This window comes from Jaculus jaculus, chromosome 8 (assembly GCF_020740685.1).
Source record: "Jaculus jaculus isolate mJacJac1 chromosome 8, mJacJac1.mat.Y.cur, whole genome shotgun sequence".
Classification (NCBI taxonomy): Eukaryota; Metazoa; Chordata; class Mammalia; order Rodentia; family Dipodidae; genus Jaculus; species Jaculus jaculus.
Genome location: NC_059109.1, coordinates 1,019,785 through 1,045,848, shown reverse-complemented (window position 1 = coordinate 1,045,848; position 26,064 = coordinate 1,019,785). Strand labels below are relative to the sequence as shown.

At 44.5% G+C, this 26,064-nt stretch overlaps 2 pseudogenes; both read left to right on the top strand.

The window, feature by feature from the left end:
* Positions 1 to 764: 764 nt before the first annotated feature.
* Positions 765 to 6,643, top strand: LOC101615239 (annotated as a pseudogene).
* LOC101614949 lies at positions 4,372 to 21,718 on the top strand (annotated as a pseudogene).
* The last annotated feature ends 4,346 nt before the right edge of the window (positions 21,719 to 26,064 follow it).

Here is a 26,064-nt window from a genome sequence, read left to right as displayed (position 1 = left end):
CATGTAGGCAGGTAAAGTAACTCTGTATGAAAACACATGGAGGTCAGAGAGTCATTGATAATGCAAGAGCCCCAACAAGGAACAAAATGGCCTCAGCTACTGAAACATGGGGAGAGACAAGAGGAGGCTGGCCAGCCTGGCTTACTCTCTTCCTCTTACTCTCTGGCTTAATCTCTTCCTCTTCTTCTTCTCCTCCTCATCCTTCTTAAGTATTTTTATGTATTTATTAGTTATCATTATTTTTTAAATAACATTTTAGTTTTATTTATTAGAGAGAGGGAGAGAAAGAGGCATATAGAAAGAATGGGTGCACCAGGGCCTTCAACTGCTGCAAATGAATTCCAAACGCATGTGCCACCTTGTGTATCTGGCTTACGCAGGACCTGAAGAATCTGACCTGGGTCCTTAGGCTTTTCAGGCACATGCTTTAACTCCTAAGGCATTTTCCTAGTCCCGCTACCACTGCTTTTATCAACTAAGTGTTCTTTTGGCCTGACAGGAGTGTGATGCAGAACTATGACAGTAATTTTAGTTGTGTTGGTGCTACCAGGGCCCTGTGTGGGGACTAAATTAGGAAGCAGGTGTTCCTATCAGCCAAAATTGTGCTCACATGACACATTGCTAGGGTTAGTGGGTATTGCAGTGGGGGAAAAATTCAACCTGGAGAAATGCCAAAAGTGCATTTGACAGTCCAGTTAGTTATATGGGAGAAATGTATGACCAACTGACCCCTGCTGGACAAAACCTTTCCTGTTGAGTTGGGTATGGTAGAGGTAGGAGGACTGCAGTGAGTTGAAGGCCACCCTGAGACTACATAGTTACATAGTGAATTCCAGGTCAGCCTGAGCTAGAGCAAGGCCCTACCTTGGTTAAAAAAAAAAAAAAAGCTTCCTGTTGAAATGCTTAATTCTCCTGTTTATTCTCCCACACCTACAGCACCCTGTTGTGTGACTTTCCAAAGAAAATATAAAATTGCTGGAGAGATGGCTCAGCAGTTAAGGTACCTGTCTGCAGAGCCTAACAACCAGAATTTGATTCCCTAGTACCCACATAAAGCCAGATGCACAAAGTGGCACGTGAGTCTGGAGTTTGTAGCGGCTGGAAGCCCTGAAGCACACAGAACTCTATCTCTCTCGGTTTTTCAAATAAATAAAAAATATTTAGAAAAATAAAAAATGTAAAATTAACATCTTCCAAACTGGGTCAGCACCAAAAGCCCAAAGAATAAATCTTACAAGTTCATGTGGATGAATAAAATGAGTTTATAAGCGGTAACTTAAGAAGCGGTGAACGTCTAAGGATGGCTGTGTCTTCCTTAAATTAGTAAAAACACCGCACCTCTTCCCAGGAAATCCTATGGTCACTGTCCACCACCACCACACCCATTCCCCCTCTAGATCAGCAGAATTGATACAAACCTGTGCTTAGTGCGCCACCTAGTGTGAAAACAGCGAGGTGACCACAGACTCAGTAATGTAAGGAAGGCACAAACAAAACCAGACCCTGGAAACGTTTCATGTGTGTAATATATTCTGCTGGTCTCAGCAAATTTTGTGTGACTGTGGGAAGGGTGGCTTATTGAAAGCTGGAGCTTAGCTATGAGGCTTTCCAGCCAGTCTTACTATCACTGAGGCTAGCCTGGTCATGGACATACTTGTTCTAAGGCCTGGCACACATCTAGTAACTATTGCCCAAGGTGCATGGACTCTCTGCCTAGTTCTATGATGGTTACCCAAACCCAATGGAGCCTGTCTTCCTAGTTTTCTTTTGCCGTAGCCTCAGCCTTAATCCTCAGGGCTTCCAGTAACCTCAAAAGTCAAAACTGGGAAGGCAGAGGCATAGCTGCTTAACTTTACATTTTGGCTTGATCAAAGAGTTGTCCCAATCCTAAGAACCTCACTAATATTTTGCTGAAAAGGAACAAAAATGCAAAATTTCCCAAGATAGGTTTTTTTTTTTTTTTTTTTTTGAGGTAGAGTCACTCTAGCTCAGGCTGACCTGGAATTCACTATGTAGTCTCAGGGTGGCTTTGAAGTCATGGCAGTCCTCCTACTTCTGCTTCCCCAGTGCTGGGATTAAAGGCAAGCACCACCACACCTTTTATTTTGTTTTGTTTTGTTTTGTTTTGTTTTGTTTTGTTTTTTGAGGTAGGGCCTCACTCTAGCTCAGGCTGACCTAGATTTCACTATGTAGTCTCAGGGTGGCCTCCTCCTCCTACCTCTGCCTCCCAAGTGCTAGGATTAAAGGTGTGCACCATCACACTAGGCCCTTTTTTTTTTCCCCCAATGTAGGGTCTCAGTGTAGCTCAGGCTGACCTAGAATTCACTACGTAGTCTAAGGGCGGCCTTGAACTCACAGCAATCCTATTTCTGCCTCCTGAGTGCTGGGATTAAGGTCGTGTGCCACCACGCCCGACTTTTTTTTTAAGGTAGGGTTTCATTCTTGCCTATGCTGACCTGGAATTCACTATGTAGTCACAAACTGGCCTTGAACTCATGGCAATTCCCTATTTCCTATGTCTGCCTCCAAAGGCATATGCCACAATACCCAGCTAAAATCTTTTATTTATTTAAATATATATGTATGACCAGTGAAGATATTCAACAGTGGACACTGTAAGCCTTATAATTAGCCAGCCAACCCAAATGAGCCAACAGGTGCAAAAATGGCATGTCTGTCATGGTGGAAACCAACTGCCCTCCGATTGGACTGGAGGCCCACTCCATGGGGGGAAACACATCCCTGATACTGAAAACTTAAAACAGGGGTAGTCATGAGCCCTAGGGGTGTAACATCTGCTGATGTCTGGAAAAATGTATATACTATGCTTATCAAACTGCCCAGTAAGCACTTCTCTTAATATTTATACCCTTATATTAATGCTACTCTCACTTTGGGTACAGAATCTCTTTTCAGGTGGCAGTGACTTTGGGATGCCTCAGAAAGTATCATAGTGCTGGAAAGAAGTGACTGGAGTACTGAGTAACATCTCGATCACACCTTCCAAGGCTCAGGGTCTAATGCGGAAGAGGTGGTAGGAAGAATGTAAGAGCCATGTAAGGAAGGGTAGGGCTCCTTACAACGTGCTCCCTCCAGACATAGAATGGCCTGGGTATCCATGACCTCATAGTGCCTGACACTACCTACACAAGACCATCATAAGAGGAGGAAAAGACCATGACATCAAAATAAAAGAGAGACTGATTGAGATGAGGAGGGGATATGATGGAGAATGGAATTTCAAAGGGGAAAGTGGGGGGGAGGGAGGGTATTGCCATGGGATACTTTTTATAACCATGGAAAATGTTAATAAAAGTTGAGAAAAATAAATTATATATTATATACCAGCAGGGCCCCAGGCTCCCTCTCGCTGCGGTATTTCCACACCGCCGTATCCCGGCCCTGCCTCGCGGAGCCCGGCTTCAACGCCGTGGGCTACTGGACGGCGCGCAGTGCGGGCGCTTCGAGGGCGCCGCGGGGACGCCCAGGATGGAGCCGCGCGCGCCGTGGGTGGCGCAGGGGGGCCCGCGGTAATGGGAGCGGGAAACGCGGGTCGCCTGGACGTCGCGAAGACCTTCCGCGGGAAACTGAGGACGCTGCTCTGCTACTACAACCAGAACGACCGCGGTGAGTGGCCACTGCCCACGTTCTTCCACCGACGGGCCAGGTCGTCCAGGTCCGCTGCATTTTGCCCCAAGACCTGCCTAGACCCTCAACCTCTGGAGAACCCCAGTGGGTGGGCTTGGATTTCCCTTCCACTTTCTTTTTTTTTTTTTTTTTTTTCCGTTTCCGGAGGCAGGGTCTGACTAGCTCAGGCTGACCTGGAATTCACTGTGGACTCTCAGGCTGGCCTCGAACTCACGATGATCCTCCTACCTCCGTCCCCTGCCCCCATCCCCGTCCTGAGTGCAGGGATCAAAGGAATGCTTCACCGCGCCGGGCTTTGGTTCCACTTTCACTTTGACGGCTTGGGCGGGACTGGGAAGGAAGTGGGGCTGAATGAGGGGCGGTGCTGACCAAGGGGCGTAGCTGACCAAAGAGCCGTGTTGACCTAGTGATCCTGAACAAGGGACGAGGCTGACGTAGGGACATGGCTGACCAAGAAGCCCTGCTGATCAAACATTGGTGCTGACCAAGGGGCGGTGCTGAACGGCCTTGCCCTGTCCAGAATCGCACACCCTGCAGTGGGTGTACGGCTGCGAAGTGGGACCAGACGGGCGATTCCTCCAGGTTCTGTCAAGAGGCCTACTACGGTGTGGATTACATCTCCCTGAACCAGGACATGCGCCCTGGGACGGCGGTGGGCGTGGCGGCTCAGATCTCCAAACAGAAGTCCCAGGCCCGTGAGGCGTACCTCCAGAGGGTGCGTGGAGTGACCACAGATACCTGAAGACGGGGAAGGAGACTCTGCTACGCGCATGTGTGGAGCGTGAGCCACACCGCGGGGTACCTCCTTGCTTGTATCTCTAAGGCTGGGGTGGAAGGTTTGGGGGCATAGACCTCGGTCACAGGTGCTGGATTGAGAGGCAGCTAGTGGAGGGGGAGACCCAGAGGACCACCTTTCCCTGAAAGGCAAATAAGAGAGACTAATCTTTTCTCTTTTTTTGGTATGGTCTCATTCTAGCCGAGGCTGACTTGGAATTGGTAGTCTGATTCCAGCTTTTCTGAGAACTTAGACCCCACCCATTTGAGGAACAAAATCCCTTTTCCACCCTCAGTGACATGAAGGCTCCACCCTAGATTGTCACACTCCAAACTTAGAATATTTCAAAAACTAATTTATCACAGATGCCTATATATAGTTGATGTCTGGGTTAAAGACATCTGTTCTCCACTCTAGTTTTCTTATCCATCTTCAGGATGGTCACATGAGCACCCATTACCCTAGACCTGAAGGGGGTGTCAATCTGAAGTGCTGGGCCCTGGGCTTCTATCCTGCGGAGATCAGCCTGTCCTGGCAGTGGGATGGAGAGGACCTGACCCAGGACATGGAGCTTGTGGAGACCAGGCTTCCAGGGGATGGAACCTTCCAGAAGTGGACAGCTGTGGTGGTATCTTCAGGGGAGGAGGAGAGATACAAGTACCTGGTGCACCAGGAGGGGTTGCCTGAGCCCCTAACCGTGAAATGGGATAAGGAGAGAATGTGGACATAGTGCCTGTTGTCAAAGAAAACAGGAACCTTTCTGGAGACCCTGAGCAAGGTTAGGATTGAGACCTGGGGATCAAGACCCTTCCCTTCTCTTTCTAGAGCCACCTCAGCCCACTACTATACTTATTCTGCTAACCATTGCTGTCACTGGAACTTTTATCCTTGTAACTGGAACTGTGTTGCTTGAGCTATGGAGAAGGAAGTGTAAAGGTAGGGAAGAGATGTGGTAGAAGTGTGCCCTGATTCAGTAATGGGAATCCATACCTTTGTGCCTACTTACTCTGGGGCTAGTGTGCTAACCCTCTTGCCTAATATGAACATTGAAGGAAAGTTTTTCACATGGATGCTTTGTTGATTGGAACATTATTCCTAGCAGTTGTCACAGGTACGGGCAAAGGATGAGGATAGACCAGCAGGAGGACAGTTGGTTAAGTCCTTCTGCATATATTATACATACATATATATGTGTGTGTACACATATACATATATTCCTCATCTCCAGTCACAGTTCTAGAAACTTCCCCAGGGTCAGGACTAGGGGTTCCTCTAGGCCCTCATGGCCCTGTCCTCTTCTGATCTTATAGGTTTACTTTCTACAAGTGTAAAAGGAAGAAGTAATGCCCAGAAAACAAGTAAGTGTTATGGGAGGAGGAGGGTCCCTGAGCCCCTTGAGGAAGTGGGTCTATGGGAAGCTCAGCCAGCCCATAATTTTTACTTTAGCCACGGTCTTTTGAGCTCCCATGCCCTGTTTTGTTCTTCCCTAGGTAAGGACAGTCCACAAGGCTCTGACGAATTTCTCATATCTTACAAAGTGAGACCTTAGCCAGGTGTAGAGATGCACACCTTTAATCCCAGCACCTGGTCGGCAGAGGTAGGAGGATCACTGTGAGTTTGAGGCCAGACTGAGACTACAGAGTGAGTTTCAGGTCAGCCTGAGCTACAGTGAGACCCTGCCTGGAAAAAAAAAACAAGAACAAAAGGGTGAGAGCTTGAGGTTCTGATGTGGGAAGTGGGGTGGGCTAGTGGGGGAATGACTAGGCAGTGAGTTTTCTGTAGATTTGGTCATGCTAATGAGGAATGGACTGTTAGAACATGGGCACTTACAGTGACTGCCCTTCATTTGCTCTTGACTTTATTCTGTAGAATAAAACAGCTGCCTTATGTGGGATTGAGCTACACAAGATTTCCTCACACCTCTTCCAAGAACTTCAAGAAACCCTGATCTTCCATCCTACTGTGGGTATCTGTCCTGCCACTCTGCTTACCCTGCCTCCCAGTGGGAATCAAAGGCCTTTCCTGGTCTCCTCTGATACCTGATGCCACTCAGGTCTTCCCTCCCCTCCATGGAAATGGTTGGCCTAGGACACCTAATGCAAAATGTAATCTCAGTGCGACTTGGATTTGCCCAACATCATTCTCAACAATGAAGCAAGTTCAAAGGCTAGCATGGGCTGCACAGGACAGTGTAGAAAAAAAAAAAAAAAAAAAAAAAAAGCACCCTACTATTACTGAAGACACATGCTTGGGCTGAAGGACATTGGAAAATCAAATTGGAGTTCAGCTGGAAGCCTTCTCCCAGTTGAGTAGCTGGGAAGACCTATGCATGCTGCTCAGGGAGAAAAGTCATCAGCTGTCTTCACCAGCAATGGGCCCTGCAAGCTTTACAGCTGGCCAGTCAGGCCAAATGTGCTAACCATGCAATGGTGGCATGTCTGTTATGGGGGAAACCAACTGCTCTCTGATTGGATTTTAGACTCACTTCATGGGAGGGAATTCATAGCTGGTTACTGAAAACATAATCAAAAGTTTATGGGGCGTGGTGGTGGCACACGCCTTTAATCCCAGCACTCAGGAGGCAGAGGTAGGAGGATCGCCGTGAGTTCGAGGCCACCCTGAGAATACATAGTGAATTCCGGGTCAGCCTGGGCTAGAGTGAGACCCTACCTCAAAAAAAAAAAAAAAAAAAAAAGAGGACAGCCGGCCTCTATCATTAGTATGGGCTGGAGAAATGGCTTAGCGGTTAAGCGCTTGCCTGTGAAGCCTAAGGACCCCAGTTTGAGGCTCAATTCCCCAGGACCCATGTTAGCCAGATGCACAAGGGGGCGCACGCGTCTGGAGTTTGTTTGCAGTGGCTGGAGGCCCTGGTGCGCCCATTCTCTCTCTCTCTCTGCCTCTCTGTCTCTCACTCTCAAATAAATAAAAATAAATAAACAAAAAAAAATTTTAGCCGGGCGTGGTGGTGCACGCCTTTAATCCCAGCACTCGGGAGGCAGAGGTAGGAGGATTGCCATGAGTTCAAGGCCACCCTGAGATGACAGAGTTAATTCCAGGTCAGCCTGGACCACAGTGAGACCCTACCTTGAAAAAAAAAAAAAGTTTATGGTAGCTGGGTTTGGTGGTGCACACCTTTAATCCCAGCACTCAGTAGGCAGAGGTAGGAGGATCACTGTGAATTTGAGGCCACCCTAAGACTACAGAGTGAATTCCAAGTCAGCTTGGGCTAGCGTGAAACCATACCTCAGAAAAATAATAATAAAAAAAATTATGGCAACCTGACATGGTGTTGCACACCTTTAGTCCTAGCATTCGGTAGGCTGAGGTAGGAAGATCACTGTGCTGTGTGAATTTGTGGCCAACGTGGGCTACAGAGTGGGTTCCAGGTCAACCTAGACTAGAGTGAGACCCTACCTCAAAAAAACCAAAGGAAAAAAAAACAAAACAAAACACAAAAACTCTGAGGTTGGGTGTGGTGGCACATACTTTAATCCCAGTACTCAAAAAACTGAAGTAGGAGGATTGCTGTGAGTTCAGGGCCAGCCTAAAATTTCAGGTTAGCCTGGACTAGAGCAAGACACTACCTCAAAAGACCAGAAACAAGCAAACAAACAAAAAAAAAGGATGTATTAAGTACTTACGATATTGTCTTCCAGACACAAAATGGTCATGGCCTTCATGTTCTCATAGTGTCTAACACTACCTACACAAGACCTGCATAATAGAAGAAAAAAATAATAATGGTCTCCAAGTAGAAGAGAGACTAGTTAGAAAGAAGGAATTCAGAGAAGGGGTGATAGAAAATGAGGAAGAGGGAGTGTGGTGGGAGAGGATTACCATCATTGTATATTGTCTATATGTATGGAGATTGTCAATAAAAAGTACAGATTCTGGGCTGGACAGTTGGTTTAGTGGTCAAGGCGTTTGCCTGTGAAGCCAAAGTACCCAGGTTTGATTCCCCAGGACCCATAATCCAGGTGCACAAGGGGACATATTTTTCTGGAGTTCATTTGCAGTGGCTGAAGGCCCTGGTGCACCCATTTTCTCTATATATATCTGCCTCTCTCTCAAATAAAATAAAAATAAATAAAAATTAAAAAAGAAAGCATAAAAGAGACATCCATTTTTAAAAAAGCAAGAGATTCTGGACTGTACTACAGCTATTGCTCGGCCTACTGCCTTCTAGTATCTTCAATAAACTATGCTTTCCAAAACACAAAAAATTATGAGGCTAAAAAGAGGATTTATCCTTAAGGATTACCTTAGTGGTGAACAGATTGGACACCACTGTTTCAGTGATGGAAAATATCTGATGAGTGTCAGTGAATTATCAAGCCCTGGCCTGTTGGGCTCTGAAAGGCCCAGGCATGAGGACTAGTGGAACTTCCTGAGCCTAGCTAAAGTTTGGTGACCTGTCTCTGGCAAGCTAGGACTCAGCAAGACACCTAATGGCTTCTGGCCTGCTACTTCCGTGGCAATTGTAATTTCCATTTCAATAGTTAAAGTTTACTATTGGCCCTTACCTCTTCCCCCATCCTAAAATCCCCGCCTTTGTCCCCAACATGATATAGGCAACTGCGTAGAGTAATAAAGTGATAAAGTGAGTTGTTTCTGCGAGTTCCTGCATCGAAAAGACTCCCGACTCTGTGTGGTTTTTTTTCTGGTGGCCAGGAGAGGTTTCTGAGTCGTCCGACGCTCATCATCCTCCTCAACTCCTAGGGAGGAACCAGCAGGCCTGGTTCTTGCCTCAGCACTACCTACCTGACCAGGAAGGAGCCCTACACTGGCCCTTGACCCTTGGAGAAAATGCTTGGTGGGTGACTGGATCTTAGAGGAGAGAGCTGCTTGCCCAGGTGGTCAGGAAGAAATGTGCAAACACTAAAAGAAGATGCCAGTCAGGAAAAGCTCTCAAGCTCATCAATACAGGACATTGGTACCATCCAGCCTAACTCCAAGTTCCGAACAGTGTCAAGTGTTGTGCCCCTCACACCCAGCAGACCATGTGCACTAACCCATTCTGTGTAAATCATTGTCCCTTGCATGCTGGGGCAGATGCTCTCTGCCTGCGCTGCCTGTGTGAGGAGAAGAGTCCCACAGAACGGAGGTGGCAGAACGTGTAACATGAGGCCTCGGGGGAATATCTTAGGGTGTGTCTTGGAAAGAAAGTGGATGCCCTGCTCTCTTCCTCCTTCCCTCCTGTGCTTTCTGGCCATGAGATAAGCAGCTTGCTCTGCCAAGCCCTTCTGTCCTAGGTGTGCCTTCACTGCAAGCCCCAAAGCAATGAGACCTTCTGATTGTGGACTGGAGCCTCCAGCTGTGAGTGAAAATAAGCCTTTTGTCTTTTCTTGTGTGTGTGTGTGTGTGTGTGTGTAGGGGATTGAACCCAGGGTCTTGAGCTTGCTAGACAAGCACTCTACTACTGAACCATACATACCCAGCCCTCTCTTTACTTTTTCCTTTTAATGAGTGAGAAAGAATTGGTGCACCAGGGCCTCCAACCACTGCAGTTGAACCCCAAGTGTATGTGCCATTTTGTGCACATGTGCGACCTTGCACTTGCATCAACTTATGAGGTCCTTAGGCTTTGCAGGCAAGTGCCTTAACTGCTAAGCCATCTCTCCAGCCCTCTTTTTTTTTTTTTTAATTTTTATTTATTTATTTGAGAGCGACAGACACAGAGAGAAAGACAGATAGAGGGAGAGAGAGAGAATGGGCGCGCCAGGGCTTCCAGCCTCTGCAAACGAACTCCAGACGCGTGCGCCCCCTTGTGCATCTGGCTAACGTGGGACCTGGGGAACCGAGCCTCGGACTGGAGTCCTTAAGCTTCACAGGCAAGCGCTTAACCACTAAGTCATCTCTCCAGCCCTCCAGCCCTCTTTTTACTTTTAGCTTTAATAGAGTCTCACTAAATTTTCCAGGCTGGACCTGCACTTGCTCTATAAGCCCAAGGAGGCCTTGAACTTGTAATCACCTACTTTTGCCTCCCAAGTAATTGGGATTGCAAGCCTGCACCACCAGGCCTGGCAACATTTTCTTTTTATAAGTTGATTATCACAAGTATTTGGTATAGCAACAGAACATTAACACAATTGTAGAACATTTATTAATGGACATGTGTCTACTACAGAGCCATAAGTGACTTTTGATGGTATTTCTGCCACATGCTTAATTCTTTTTTTAAATTTTTGTTTGTTTTGTTTTGTTTTTTGTTTTTTAAGGTAGGGCCTCGCTCTAGCCCAGGCTGACCTTGAATTCACTATATAGTCTCAGGGTGGCCTCGAATTCACAGCAATCCTCCTACCTGTGCCTCCCAAGTGCTGGGATTAAAGGCATGTGCCACCATACCAGGCTTTCTTTTTTTTAATTTTATTTATTTAAGCCATAAGTTGGGTCATTATGCACAGAGACATTGCCTCTCCCCCATAACTAATGGCCACACCCACAATCCTCATGGGGGAATGACAGGGAGAAGGCTAATGATGGTACCATCATGGCTGTATATACACTATATATATTACTAATAAAAAATTATTTATTTGTCTAGGTTTTTTGAGGTATGGATTTGATATGGGAAACTAAGGTTCACAGAACCTGCACCAGAGATAGAATGAAGAATCAGAAAATTTATTCATGTCAACATGGACTCAGGGGAATAGCCAAAGCCTGAGTACTGAGCTCTGATCGCTTGAGGGTTTTATAGATAGTGTAGCAGGCAATTTGACATCATCTTGAATATGTTATACTATTGGTAGGTTACAAGTTTATAAGGTTACATGATTTGGGGTCACAGACAGAAAATTCCATAGCAATAAATCAATGATAAGAAGGTACAAATGTAGAACAGAAAGCTGTTATTATGGCTTGTTTAAAAGCTTCCTGTGTCTTTCTGTCCCAATCTCAAGCAGGTCCTTTCTTTACTAACCTGTGTGGGCTGTGTGGGCTGTGTGGGCTGAGTTTTAGTTATGTGCTCCTAACTATTGTCAGGACTCACATTTAGAATGGGCCTTTTATGTTTTGTTTTCATTAATGCTTATATTTGTCGGGGAAAGGCTCCATCTGATTGAGGAGGTTCTATAAAAATTACTCCAATTATGCAGATGGAGGAGCAAAGTATTCCAGCTGTACTAGAGAAAAGAAGTTTGCCACAGCTCAGCACTGGGTTGTGGTGGTGGTTGTCAGCATTGCAGGAAGTGAGGCCCCATAGTCATGTCTGTTAACAGCAGAATCAACCTATGGACACCAACATAAATGTGTAGAGAGCAATTTAATGGACATATCATTTCCATTGAACAGAACAATGTCTGTAGCTTCTATACATGGACTAATCATTCATAAGGCCACAGATTTCTTGTTTTCAAAAAATGTTATTTGTTTATTTGAGAGAGAGAGGGGCAGATAGAGAATGGGTGCACCAGTGCCTCTAGCCACTGCAAACGAACTTCAGATGCAGGCACCACCTTGGGCATTTGGCTTACATGGGTCCTGGGTAATCAAACCTAGATCCTTTGGCTTTGCAGGCAAGTGCCTTAACCACTAAGCCATGTTTCAAGCCCTCCTTTTTTTTTTTTTTGGTATGGGTATGTCTGTGTGGTATGTTTGCATGTGTGTGTTCATATGTGTGTAGGTACACTTGGGAGTGCAGAGTCATGTATGGGCCAGCGGCTGATGGTTTTTTGAGGAAGGATCTTGCCCTAGCCCAGGCTGACCTGGAATTCACTATGTAATCTGAGGTTGGCCTTGAACTCATGGTGATCCTCCTACCTTTGCCTCCCAAGTATTAGGATTAAAGGCGTGCACCACCATGCTCAGGAAGAGAGAGGGAGAGAGAATGGGCATGCCAGGGCCTCTAGCCACTGAGGATGAGCTCCAGATACATGTGCCACCATGTGTATCTGGCTACGTCAGTCCCGGAAAATCAAACCTGGGTCCTTAGGCTTTGCAGGAAAATGCCTTCACCATTAAGCCATCTCTCTAGACCAAGATGTTTTGTTTTTATAGCAGGCAGAGATGAACATCATGCTGCTGGGACAGGTCATTCCCAGACGGCATTCATCTAGGAAGTATGCCACCCTACCCACACTGAGGATGCTAGCCACTCAGGATTTGCTTTGTAGATGTGTAACAGAGTGTTAGGGTACAGCAAAGTTTCTGAATCCCAAACCCTACATTTGTTTTTAATTTTAATCAAAGAATTGAATTAAAAGGCCGAGAAGGATAATTATTAAATTGTTATATTTATTGAAGGAAATACAGAGCCAAGGAAAGGCACCCATGTGGCTAGAGATCCCACATGGAGGGCCTGGGAAAACCACAGGTTAAAAAAAGAAGAAAAAAATCTGGCCGTGGTGGCACACGCCTTTAATCCCAGCACTCAGAAGGCAGGAGCTCAAGGCTGCCCTGAGACTCCATAGTGAAGTCCAGGTCAGCCTGGCCTAGAGTGAAACCCTACCTAAAAAAAAAAAAAAAAGAAGAAGAAGGAAGAGGAGGAGGAGGAAGAGGAAGAAGTTCCTGCCATGGGGGAGCTGGAGGGGATTAAAAAAAACAAAACAAAACATGTGGAGAGTAAGGGCTAGGGGGGGACCTCCCAGCTAGGCCTGGGCCTGGACCAAGACAGCCCAGGCCCAGCAGAGGGAAAAATCTCACCCACAGCTGGAAGTTCCCAAGTGGTCAGAGAGCCTGCCCTCCCTTGCAAAGGTATTTATAACCTTATGGTGATGGTGATGCGCTGTCTTCTGGCTCAGGTGAACCAGAGAGATAGCTGGTTGGCTAGGGCTAGGGACTGTCTCAGGAAGAGGCTGGCCCTGACATTAAGTTCCGAGGCTGAACCTGATCAATCGCAATGTTTAAATCCTATGAAAAACCTCCCTCCCAGGAGGGGTTTTGGTTGTTTGTGGACAACAGGTCTAGGGAACTAGGCAAGAGATAAGAAGTCAGATCATCTTTGATTTCTAGCAAGTACAGACTTTCCTGCCATTTTTAATTTCAGGGGTCCATTCACCCTAACCGTACCCCCCCCTCAGATGAACACTCTACCCTGATTCATCTTTGGGTCTGTTGGACCCCTGTTTGGATGACAATTGTTGAATTAATTCTCTATGAAGATGCAAAAGAAATGATTTGCCTCTGAACTGAGACAGCCCAAGGAATGACTCAGAAATTCCAGGTTAATAAGTAGATGGGTCCTATTCCTGGTCCTGTAGTTGAGAGCATCACGTGTAACTTTGGGCAGCTGATTCCCTGAAGTCCCCATAGAAAAGAAAAACATGACACGGGTTTGTGTAATCTTAGGCATCTGTCTCAGGCAGCAAGCAAGGCTGTCCCTGCCTGGAGAGCATCCTCTACTTACTTTAACTTTCCTCTTCGGTATTAGTCTGCTTGTTTCATTTTCCCCACAAGCACCTTAGGTTTCTTTTCTCCTACAGGCAGATGGAAACAAAATCATTCCCAAACTATGTCTATTAACATGCAGAACAATCTTACTCAACACTCATTTAGCAGGTCAGTCCTCTCAGGAATCCCCCACCCCACCCCCGCCCCCGTGCCCACAGCCTTTATTTACCCCAGTCCAAGCTGCTGGGAAATTGGACAGATTGGACAGACTGCCTACAGGAGTTCAAATGGCCAACCAGAAGTAAAGGGCACGTGAGGTCTCACATGGACCTCAGGTCAGTCACACGTTTGTACACAGGACTGAGAAGACAGACAGCAGAAGGGAGGAGACAACTAAAACTTGCTCAGAAAAAGGAAATAAAAAAGATTTTTCCGGGTTGGAGATATGGCTTAGCGGGTAAGCGCTTGCCTGTGAAGCCTAAGGACCTGGTTCGGGGCTTGATTCCCCAGGACCCACGTTAGCCAGATGCACAAGGAGGCACTCGCGTCTGGAGTTCGTTTGCAGTGGCTGGAGGCCCTGGCGCGCCCATTCTCACTCTCTTTCTCTCTCTGTTGCTCTCAAATAAATAAATAAAAATGAACAAATAATTTTTTAAAAAATATTTTTTATTCATGTTTCTTTTACTCAAATCCAGCTTTCACTTCATAATCAATGCGAAGAAATTATTTGGATTCATGAAAAAGTAGGTGCAGCAGGAGTTAGGGTGCATACCTTTAATCCCAGCACTGAGGAGGTTAAAGTAGGAGGATCACTGTGAGTTTGAGGCCAGCCTTGGACCACAGAGTAAGCTCCAGGTCAGCCTGAGCTAGAGTGAGACCCTACCTCAAAAAAAGAACTATAAGCCAGGCGTGGTGGCGCACGCCTTTAATCCCAGCACTCAGGAGGCAGAGGTAGGAGGATTGCTATGAGTTCAAGGCCATCCTGAGACTACCTAGGGAATTCCAGGTAAGACTGGGCTAGAATGAGAAACTACCTCAGGAAAAAAAAAAATGTCCGTACAAAAATATAACTATGTAATTGTCCCAGGATTGTTCCCAGATGGAAATGATCATACACTTAATTTCATAAATTCAACTATCTTTATATTTTGGGCAACATCAGTCACAATTAATAAAACTTTTAAATTTGGGTTGTTTTACAATACTAAGCTCTTACATTAACTCATGCCTTCTTCTGCCTCTGCCTGGCACCTATAACTCAGCCCATATTTGCCTTTGAGTGGGAAGATCCTGCCACAGACTGGAAGGAACAACTAAGACTCTATTGTCACAAGGATTTAAAAACTCCCCCACAATATTTGGGGAAACTTGGGCAGATGACCTGGTGCACATTCCAAACACACAAGTAAAGTGCACATTTCTACCATATGTAGATAACTTGCTCCTGGCAAGTGAAACTTTAGAGGACAACACCCGAAAAGACTTGCTTCACAGAGCTGGGTAGCGAGTTTCTCTCAAGGTAACCCAAATTTGTCAAAAGGAGGTTAAGTATCTAGGATTTCAGATCTCAAGAGGATCCTGGAACCAGAGTAGAAAAGGGCAATCTGGACCCTGCCTGCCCTAAGAAATTACTGGCAAATTAGAGAGTTCTTAGGGACAGCTGGCTTCCATCACATTTAGATACCAAACTATTCACTAATAGTCAAACCCCTCTAAAAAGTCACAAAGAGAGGAGAAAAAGAACAATTTAGGCTGGGCATGGTGGCGCACGCCTTTAATCCCAGCACTGGGGAGGCAGAGGTAGGAGGATCGCTGAGAGTTAGAGGCCACCTAAGACTATAGTTAATTGCAGGTCAGTCTGGACAGAGTGAGACCCTACCTTGAAAAACCAAAAAAAAAAAAAAAAAAAGAAAGAAAAGAAAAAAGAAAGAAAGAAGAAAAGCATGAGCCACTAAGTCCAGCTTTTAATTTTTTTATTGACAATTTATTATTATTTTCGAGGTAGGGTCTCCCTCTAGCCCAGGCTGACATGGAATTCACTATGTAGTCTCAGGGTGGCCTTGAACTCATGGTGATCTCTCACCTCTGCCTCCCAAGTGCTGGGATTAAAGGCGTGCACCAACATGCACGGCCCAATTCCTCCACTATTTTGTTGTCATTTTATTTTTCCTGAGGTAATCTCACTCTAGCCTAGGTTGACCTGGAACCCACTATGTAACCCAGGCTGGCTTTGAACTTGCAGTTCTCTTACCTCAGCCTCCTGAGGGATGGGTTTAAAAGTGTGGGTTACAACACCCAGCTCCAAGCCATGGGCTTCTGACCAATCATGAATTCCCTCCCACAGAATAGACCTAAAATCTAACCAGAGAGGAGTATGTTACCCCATAACAGACTTGCCACTATTCCACATTTAGGCACATCTATGGCCTAATGCACAGTTGCATAGCTCACAGGGCCCACTCCTGGTTAAGACTGTTGATGACTCTTCTCTCCTGCAGCCTGCATAGCATTTTACAGCACTGTGGCAGTTAGTCAGCAGGCAGATTTCCCAGCTCAGTTTCAGTTCGGTTTCTCAGTGTCCTGCAACCAAAGCATGTGGGGTCTTCAACAAAAGGGTCTTACAATCTAGTTCTGCTGGGCAACCAAGAGCATTGGCAATAGCCTGTATTGTTTGGGGGGCCCTGTGGACACCCCTGACCAACAATTAACTCACTGGAAAATTTCCCACCCCTGGCACTGGGATTTTCCTGTAACAACCTATGGCTTAGATTTCTTTTATTTGAGAGAAAAAGAGGCAGAGAGAGAGAGAGAGAGAGAGAGAGAGAGGGAAAATGGGCACGCCAGGGCCTCCAGCTGCTGCAAACTCCAGATACATGTGCCACCTCATGCATCTGATTTATGTGTGTCCTGGGGAATCAAACCTGGGTCCTTAGGCTTCATAGGCAAGCACCTTAACAGCTAAGCCATCTCTCTAGCCCTTTTTATTTATTTTTGAGATAGGTTCTCTCACGCTAGCTCAAGCTGGTCTCAAGCTCACAGTGATCCTCCTACCTCAGCCTCAGAGTGCTGGGTTGATAGGTATGCACCACCATGTCCAATTAAATTTTATTTTTTAAAATATTTTTCATTTTTATTTATGTACTATGATTAGAGATAGAAAATGAGAGAGAATGGATGCACCAGGGCCTCTAGCCACTACAAATGAACCATGTGCTACCATGTACATCTGATTTATGTGGGTTCTGGGGAATCAAATCTGGGTCTTTAGGCTACACAAACAAGTGCCTTAAATGCTAAGCCATCTCTCCAGCTCTCAATTCTATTTTTTATTGTGGAATTCACTATGTGATCTCAGGGTGACCTCAAACTCATGGAGATCCTTCTACCTCTGCATCCCAAGTGCTTGGATTAAAGGTGTGTCCCACCACGCCCAGCTCTAAATTTTATTTTATTTTTAAGGTTTTTGGTTTTTTGAGGTAGGGTTTTGCTCGGCTGGCCTGGAATTCACTATGTCATCTCAGGGTAGCCTCCAACTCACAGTGATCCTCCTACCCCTGGCTCTCAAGTGCCATGATAAAAAGCATGCATCATCATACCTATTTTATATTCACATAATTTTAAATTTATTATTATTATCATTATTATTATTAGTTTTTCAAGGTAAGGTCTCACTTTAGCTCAGGTTGACCTGGAATTCACTTTGTAGTCTCAGGGTGGCCTCAAACTCACAGTGATCCTCCTACCTCTGCCTCCCGAGTGCTGGGATTAAAGGCGTGAGCCACCACACCTGGCTAAATATTTATTTTTATTTATTTGTATTGTGTATGTGAGAGAGAGAGAGTATGAGTGCCCCAGGGCCTCTTTCTGCTGCAAACAAATTCCAGATGCATGTGCCACTTGGCTTTTGTTTTTGGTTTTTTGAGGTAGCATCTCACTCTAGCTCAGGCTCACCTGGAATTCACCATGTAGTCTCAGGGTGGCCTCAAACACACAGTGATCCTACCTCTGCCTCCCAAGTGCTGGGATTAAAAGCGTGTGCCAACATGCCTGGCTTTATTTTATTTTATTTGAGAGAAAGAGAGAGAGAAAGAATGGGTGCACCAGGGCCTCCAGCCAATGCAAAAAACTCCAGATGCATGTGCCACCTTGTGCATCTGGCTTATGTGGGTCCTGGAGAGTTGAAATGGCAGGCAAGCCCCTTTATCACTAAGCCACCTCTCCAGTCCCCACTTGTTCTACTTGATCGTACTTATTATTAATCTTTTACTATGCTTAATTTATAAACTGAACTTTATTATAGCCATGCAGACCAACAACAACTGTATAGAATTTGACATGACCTAAGGCTTCAGGCAGCCACTGGAGGTTGTGGACTGTATCCTCCTAAGGTAAGAGGGGACTGCTGTGTTTTCCAAAAGCAGGTCCCTCCCACATGTTCTCCTTGCCATGTGACTGACACTTCAGAGCAGAAGCCCTGTAACTCTTCTAACTAATGAGGTACAAGAGAAGTGGATTATACAAAGCTGAGCTCAGAGCTGCTGGGGATGTAGCTTAGTAGGCAGGGTTCTGATCTAGTATGTATGAAGCCCCCCGGCTTGATCTCTAGCACCCAGCTCCTAAATGTTATTTATTTAGTTTGGTTTTTTGAAGTAGGGTTTCACGCTAGTCCAGGCTGACCTGGAAATCACTATGTAGTCTCAGGGTAGCCTCAAACTCATGGTAATCCTCCTACCTCTGCCTCCTGAGTGCTGGGATTAAAGGTGTGTGCCACTACGCCTGGCCTAAATTTCATTTTTATTTATTTATTTATTTGAGGTAGGGTCTCATTCTAGCGCAGGATGGCCTCAAACTCACAGAATCCTCCTACGCCAGCCTTGGAGTGCTAGAATTAAACACATGCATCACCACCACACCTAGCCTTTAAGTTTTTATTTTATTTATTTATTTTTCACTTTGGGATTTATTCTTATTTTTTTTCGAATTTTTATTAACAACTTCCATGATTATAAAAAATATCCCATGGTAATACCCTCCCCCCCTCCCCCCCTTTTTTTTTAGTATTTTATTTATTTATTTGCAAGGAGAGAGAGGAATGAGGAAGAAAGAGAGAGAGAATGGGTATGTCAAAGTCTCTAGCCACTGCAAGTGACTCTAGATACATGTACCCTTTGTGTATCTGGATTTATGTGGGTACTGGGGAATTGAAACTCTGTCATTAGGCATTGCAGGCAAGCACCTTAACTGCTCTGAGCTATTTCTTCAACCCTCATATTTCATTTATTTTTTGGTGTATTGAGGTAGAGTGTTGCTAAAGCCCAAGCTGACCTGAAATTCACTATGTAGTCTCAGGGTGGTCGTAAACTCATGGTGATCCTCCTACCTCTGCCTCCTGAAGGCTGGGATTAAAGGTATGCATCACTATACCTGGCTTAAATTTTATTTTTTGAGGCAAGCCCAACAGACTGGCTTTTTTAAAATTAGAAAGCAAGAGCAAGTGAGAGAGAGAGTTGATGTGCCAAAGCCTCCAGCCACTGTGACCAAACTCGTATGCATGCTCTACCTTGTGCACGTGTGTCACCCTGTGTGTCTGGTTTATGTGGGATCTGGGGAGTTGAACATGAGTCCTTACACTCTGCAGACAAGCACCTTAACCCCTAAACAAGACCTTTAAATTTTATTTTTAATTATCTACCAGAGTAGATTTCCATGTAGCTCATTCATATCTTTTTTTATTTGTTCGTTTTGTTTTGTTTTTCAAGGTAGGGTCTCACTCTAGCCCAGGCTGACCTGGAATTCACTATGTAGTCTCAGGGTGGCCTCGAACTCATAGTGATCTCCCTACCTCTGCCTCCCAAGTGCTGGGATTAAAGATGTGCACCACCACACCTGGCTTTCATACTTTCTTTTTTGTTTTTATTTTCTTATTTTAGAGAGAGAGAGAGAGAGAGAGAGAGAGAGAGAGGGAAAGAAAGAACTGGCCTCAGCCACTCAAATCAAACTCTAGATGCTTGTGCCACCTTGTGCTTGCCTCATCTTTTTGTTTTGTGTATCTGGCCTACATGAGATCTGGAGAGTTGAACATGGGTCCGTGGGCTTCACAGGCAAGCACCTCAACCACTAAGCCATCTCTCCAGCCCATTGTTCTATTTTTATTTTTATTTTATTTTTGTAGGTAGGATCTTGTTCTAGCTCAGACTGACCTGGAATTCACTATAGTAGTCTCAGGCTGGCCTGACCTCAAAGCGATCCTCCTACCTCAGCTACCCAAGTGCTGGGATTAAAGGCATGCACCATTATGCCCAGGTCATGTCATCTTTTGTTTTGATTAAACATCCCTCCTCCCTTCCATCCCTGTCCCCTGACTTCCCTTAGATCTTTCCACCCCCAGTGTTATGTCCCTTTACTTACATATCTATCCTCTTTCCTTAAGCCCTCCCCAATGGTCCCTTTCAAGCTTCTTGGCCACTACTATTGACTCTTACTCCAACTTAAATAGAAATCTAAAAATTCAATGCTGGGATCCACATGAGAAAGGACATGTGACATTGTTGGGCACTGCCAGGCATAAGCTGGAGCCTTCAGGAGAGGGTCCTGAGCTGCCAGGCATGGCCAATGACCCCCAGACTACAGGAGGCCACTCCCTCTCCATGCCCAGCACCCCTTCCCTTCTTTCCCCTTCAGGTAGCCAGACTCAGACTCCAGCAGTCTTCTGGGCCAGTCTCTGCCATTACCTCTACGAGTGCTAGACCAGACCCCAGGTGAGTGCCCGGGAGCTGGGTGGGGCTGAACCTGGGCAGGGCTGATTTAAGGTGGATGCAAGCCCTGCCCAGCCACCGCAATGCCGGCACCAAGAAGCTGCAAGAAAGGGAAAAAAAGGTCATGTTTAACTAAAGCCTATGGTGAACTGAAGTTTTATGTAAACTTTGTTACATGGTAAAATAAATATAATTACTGAGTTTATGTTCTAGGTCAACTTCAACTTACATAGAGGATCATTGAAAACAATAGAATTCTTTCTGGAGTGGTGACATAGTTTGTCAGATATTTTAAAATTTCTAAAAAAAGGTGGCGGACTGCGGGTTTCGGGATGCGCCAGGAAGCGGCTTCTGCGGGCACATTTAGGAGTAATGATGGGAAGCACGGGACCTGGCGGCCGAGCCATCCGCCACCCTTCCTGGGGAGCATTCGTGAGGGACAAGGCTTTGCTTTTCGAAGAAAACTGAAGATACAGCAAAATTACAAGAAATTACAGTGGAAGATAAAGAAGGCTCCCACGTCACAGGAATCTCAGTTCACAGATCATTACCCAGAACATCTGAAACATCTCTATTGAGCTGAAGAAGAAGGACTCAAGGAAATGTTGCCCAGCCTTTGTCAGAAGAGTATGTTGACCAGCCTGGCAATGAAGAGGATTTATTTAAAGCCCAGTGTGGAGCCCCCCATGCTCGGCCAGAGCAACAGTGCATCAATGCAGCAAATTCTGTGACTCTTCCAAAGAAAAATAGAAAGAAAACATTAAATCAAAAAGCACAAGAAGAATATGAGCAGGTGCTGCCAAGAAAGGAATTTGAAAAGAGAAAGCAAGCGAGAAAGGAAGCTCAAAGGCTCTATAAAAAGAAAAAAAGAAAAAAAAAAATGGAGGCATTCAAAGTACTGAGCAAAAGAACTAAAAAGGGACAACCAAACCTCAATCTGCAAATGGAGTATCTTCTACAGAAAATACAAGAGAAAAGATAATGGAGACATTTTGCCTTTTAAAGGTTCTTTTAAGCATGCAATAAGTGCCTCCTGACAGGTGTGTTGACATAACAACTGCTAAACTGCAAACACTTTCATCTTGTGCAAGAAAATTTTCTATCTATTCTTTAGAGTATGCTTTCCTTTTTATTTATTTGCCTCTAATGTAGGTTGAACCTTACCTGGAGAATAGACTCAAGCATGTAGTGCTTTGTACCATATGGGATTTGTATGGAATAAAATATTTTTGAAAAAAAAAAAAAGATTGTAATGTCCTGTTACTTAAAAGGAGGAGGCAACTGACCTGACTTCTAGGCCAGCCTGCCTTAACATAGCAACAAAATTTGCCTTAATAAGCCAGGCGTGGTGGCACACGCCTTTAATCTCAGCACTTGGGAGGCAGAGGTAGGAGGATCCCTGAGAGGTCAAGGCCACCCTGAGACTACATAGTTAACTCCAGGTCAGCCTGGACCATAATGAGATGCTACCTCGAACAACAAAAAAAAAAAAAAATTGCCTTAGTTACTCCTAATAAAATCATTTCCAAGTGTGTTATTGGTATTAATGACATAAAATTGTCTTTAGACTACATGCTTGTCAGTGAGTAATAGGATTAATCAATTTGGTGTAGTTTTTCTTAATAGTCTTATAAGAAAGATGGTTAATTATTGGGTAAAATGAGTTTATTGAAGCAACTGAGAAGGAATTTTTCAATGTTGGGACATAGAATGCTTTTTGAGTGGTACTTACATCAAAATGTTAAAATATGTAGATAAAGATGTGCGTAGGAAAGAATTTTCAGGCTAAACCTAAAGTTAGAGATTTTTCAACTGTTTACAAACTCTTAAGGAACAAAAACCTAATTTTCAGGCTAAAATATGTTGGGATAGCTTGCTTAAGCTTTATCAAATTTAATTCATGGGTAAAACATAAAATTGTTTTATGTTAATAAGAATTTCTGTGATCTGGGCATAACAGCTATCAAGATTAAGCCAAAATCAGTGGTTGTCAAATGGTGTCTTTTCTTTCAAAAAAGATGTATCAAGGGTTATATTAAAATTTAGCTAGCTGTTTCAGTTCAAAAAAGGACCAGATTCTGCTCTGTTGTATGTAAAGTAACTGTCTCTTTTTTGGCATCTTAAGTCCAGTGCTTATAACAAAATTAACTCTTAAGACATATTCCCTACTTTAAGGTACAGCCTCATGCTCAAATAATGGTCCTCATCTGAGAAAAAATAATATTCACACTCTGTGGTTCTGTTTCCAATGTTCTCTGGGTAATTGGTACCCACACAAGTATCTGAGCCACCCAAAGATGTTTTCAAATACAGGTGCTAAGACTTTGTACTATTTTATTTGTCCTTTTCTGACATTTCTTAGGTTAAAATAGTTTGTAAACCAATTGTATTGTTTTCAAGACTGATAACAGGTTCTTCCTATATTTATAAATGTTAGATATTTAAAGTGTGAGATGTGCCTACCTCCTATACCTCAGATATATGGCTTATGCTGCCACAGTACAACAAAAATTTAAAAGATTGAACAAAATGATTTTAGAAGCCCTTGTGCCATTCTTTAACTAAATCTACTTCAGTAATCAAATGTGCTCTATATGTACATACATCCAGGCTGGTGTAACTTCCTAGCTAAGTGTGTTAATCACCTATGTGGAAGCCAAAGCCAACTGGAGTCATTGGAGCTAAAAAGGCCAATATTTTGGCCTGTACTTCCAGGTCATGAGGCCACTGGAGATGATGGGACATTTCTACACTTGGCCCCTGCTAAGTCACCTGTCTTCCTGAGAAGGGGAGATACAGAGACCCAAACAAAATTAGTATATAGTCTGAAACAGGAGAGTCACAATTGAGGAGTAATCAGTATTCCTGATTTCCTAAAGAAGGAAAAACTACTTGGCCAGCATGGCCCTGACTCATCCTAACAGACAAAAAACACCAGTAAGCTATGGGGCTACTCCTGTGTCCCTAAAGTTTCTTTGGAGAGCCATTAGTGACCCCCAAAATTAATCCTTAATTAAATTTTGGCTATCTGCATTGTCTTAAACACTCAGAGAGAAATGTATAACCAAAGATTAAAAAAAAAACCTTAAATATATGAATGGCCTATTAAGTAATACAACAAGAGCTTTCCAAGAGGGGAAACTAACATTAAGACATCTTTTCCCCATAGTTCTAATTCTATAATAAGAAAAAACAAGCATAGATGTCAAAAGGGTTATTTTCAAATCTAAAATATATAAATAAGTTCTGAGACCAAAAAATATATTTGTACAGCCTTTAATAACACCCAATAGCTATTACCAAGGTTAAATGTTGTGTATATGTTTCTGATAACTCTGATAATATCTCATCTGTTTTATAAGCCATGTCAAATATTACTGTGCCATTTAATAAACACTTCTGGAAGAAGATCTCAGCCAGCTCATCCTCAAATGGTCCTGAGACAATCCAAGCCTTTCTTACCTGGATTCCCTCAACCTCAAAAAGGACCAGTTTGCTGTGTGCTCACTTCTCATTAACTCTTTACTTTTATTCTTTCTCCCCAATGTTCTCTTTCAGGAATATCTTCCTATACTCCAGGGTCCATTTGAATAGTTCCCCTTTCTGGGAGAGACTCTCTAACTGCAACAAGTCACCACTTCGTGTCCCATTCAGCAGGAAGTAGTAAGGATCTGAAGTCTTTGTCCTTGTCCCCTAACAGCAGTTAGAGTGTCTTCTCATGAGAGGGAGAAATAAAAGGGGATAGAATTAGGGTGACTGGACCCTTGGTGGTAAAAAGGACAAGAAAAATTTTCTTATCTCTTGCCCAGTTCCAAAGAACTTTTTCCATGTGTGCTCTGAGTCCCTGGCTCTGCAAAGGACAGGCCTCGCCTTCTTTGATGCTGGTCAAGTTATGTCTCTCTGCCTGTCCGGCTCTAAACTGATCAGAGCTGAATGCCCGCTCAGTATTTCCATAATCAGGACCAGTTGTGTCAAGACACCTGTTCTCCTGTGGTGTAAAAAGAGTACCTACCCCATACATAAATAATTCCTCTCCCAGTCTTGATTGTTTCACAGGTGTATCTCTACAAGAAATAAAAATCTGCAAACTCCACCTGCGCCAACCGCCAGCACCACTGAAAGACATCTTCCTCCCTCTGCTGGTGGGCTTCAGCATGACCTGTCTTTGGGTGCCTCCAATGACCTACAGCCTCAAATCTCTCCAGAGACAATTGAACTTTCTCGTGGGTGTGGTACTTCAAAATCATCTAGCATTAGACTTCATTACTGCTGAATTTGGGGGGCATGTATGGTCTTGGGATAAGAATATTGTTTTCTTTGTTAACAAATCAAATGTTGTTAAGTTGTTTGACTGCTACAAGCTTGAGGCCCCCACCACCTGGTTCTCTAACCCTTTAGCTGCTTGGCCATTCCTTAGCCCCTTCCTTACTATATAAGCCCTATTGCTTGTAGCCTCCTGTCTCATCAAATTTCTCAGATAACAATTAACTAATATTGCTAAGGTTGCTACTAATACGGTCCTCGTATGCCACCTAACTGTATCTGGACCTATGGTAAATTATAAAAAACTCATTCAGGATGACACTGGCCCATTGTAAAAACAAAGGGGGAGTTGTCAGGCACTACCAAGCACAGGCTGGAGCCTTCAGGAGAGGGGCCTGAGTCGCCAGGCACGGCTAAGGACCCACTCCCTCCCCAAGCCCAGCACATCCGAACTTAGGCTCTGCCCATAGCCCTGTAACCTTTGGCCTTCACACAGCCCATCCCCCAAGACCCTAGATCACTGACTCCCCCCATCACCTACGTGCTAAAATGAATGTCCCCATATGCTAATTAGACATCAGATATGAACTTGGTAGGTCCAATCCCCTTAGGGTCCTCCCCCCACCCTCAGATGCTTATAAAACCATTTCCCTGACAATAAACCAAGAGTTGTTCACCAAAACTCCTCCCGAAAGTCCTTTACTTTGGCGCGCTCACCCACCCAGCTGACTGGGCACCTTTTGGGGGGGGACCTTGGCCGGGCCCCAGAGGACACAGGAACCTACATGACATGTCTTTCTGTACCTCACTTAGTATAATATTTTCTATTCTCACCCATTATCATGCAAATTTCATTTCTGTTCATGGCTGAATAAATTTCCGCTGTATATATGCACCACATCGTCATTATTGATTCCATTCCCTAGCTATTGTGAATAGAGTATCATCAATAAACATGGATGAGCAGGTATCTCTATAGTAAAAGGTAGAGTCCTTAGAGTATATGCCTACAAGTGATATATATGGGTCATATGGTGGATCTATTTTTACAAAGTATGGGTGCACCATGGCCTCTTACCATTGCAAGTGAACTTCATTTACTGCCACTATGTGCATCTGGCTTTATGTGGACAGTGGGGAATTAAACCCAGGCCATCAGAATCTGTAAGCAAACACCTTCAACCACTGAGCTATTTCCCCAGATACAATAGCTTCTTATTTTCATTATTTATTTGTGTGTGTGCATGCCTGCATGCACAACGTGGTCTCATGTCACTGCAAACTGTATGACTA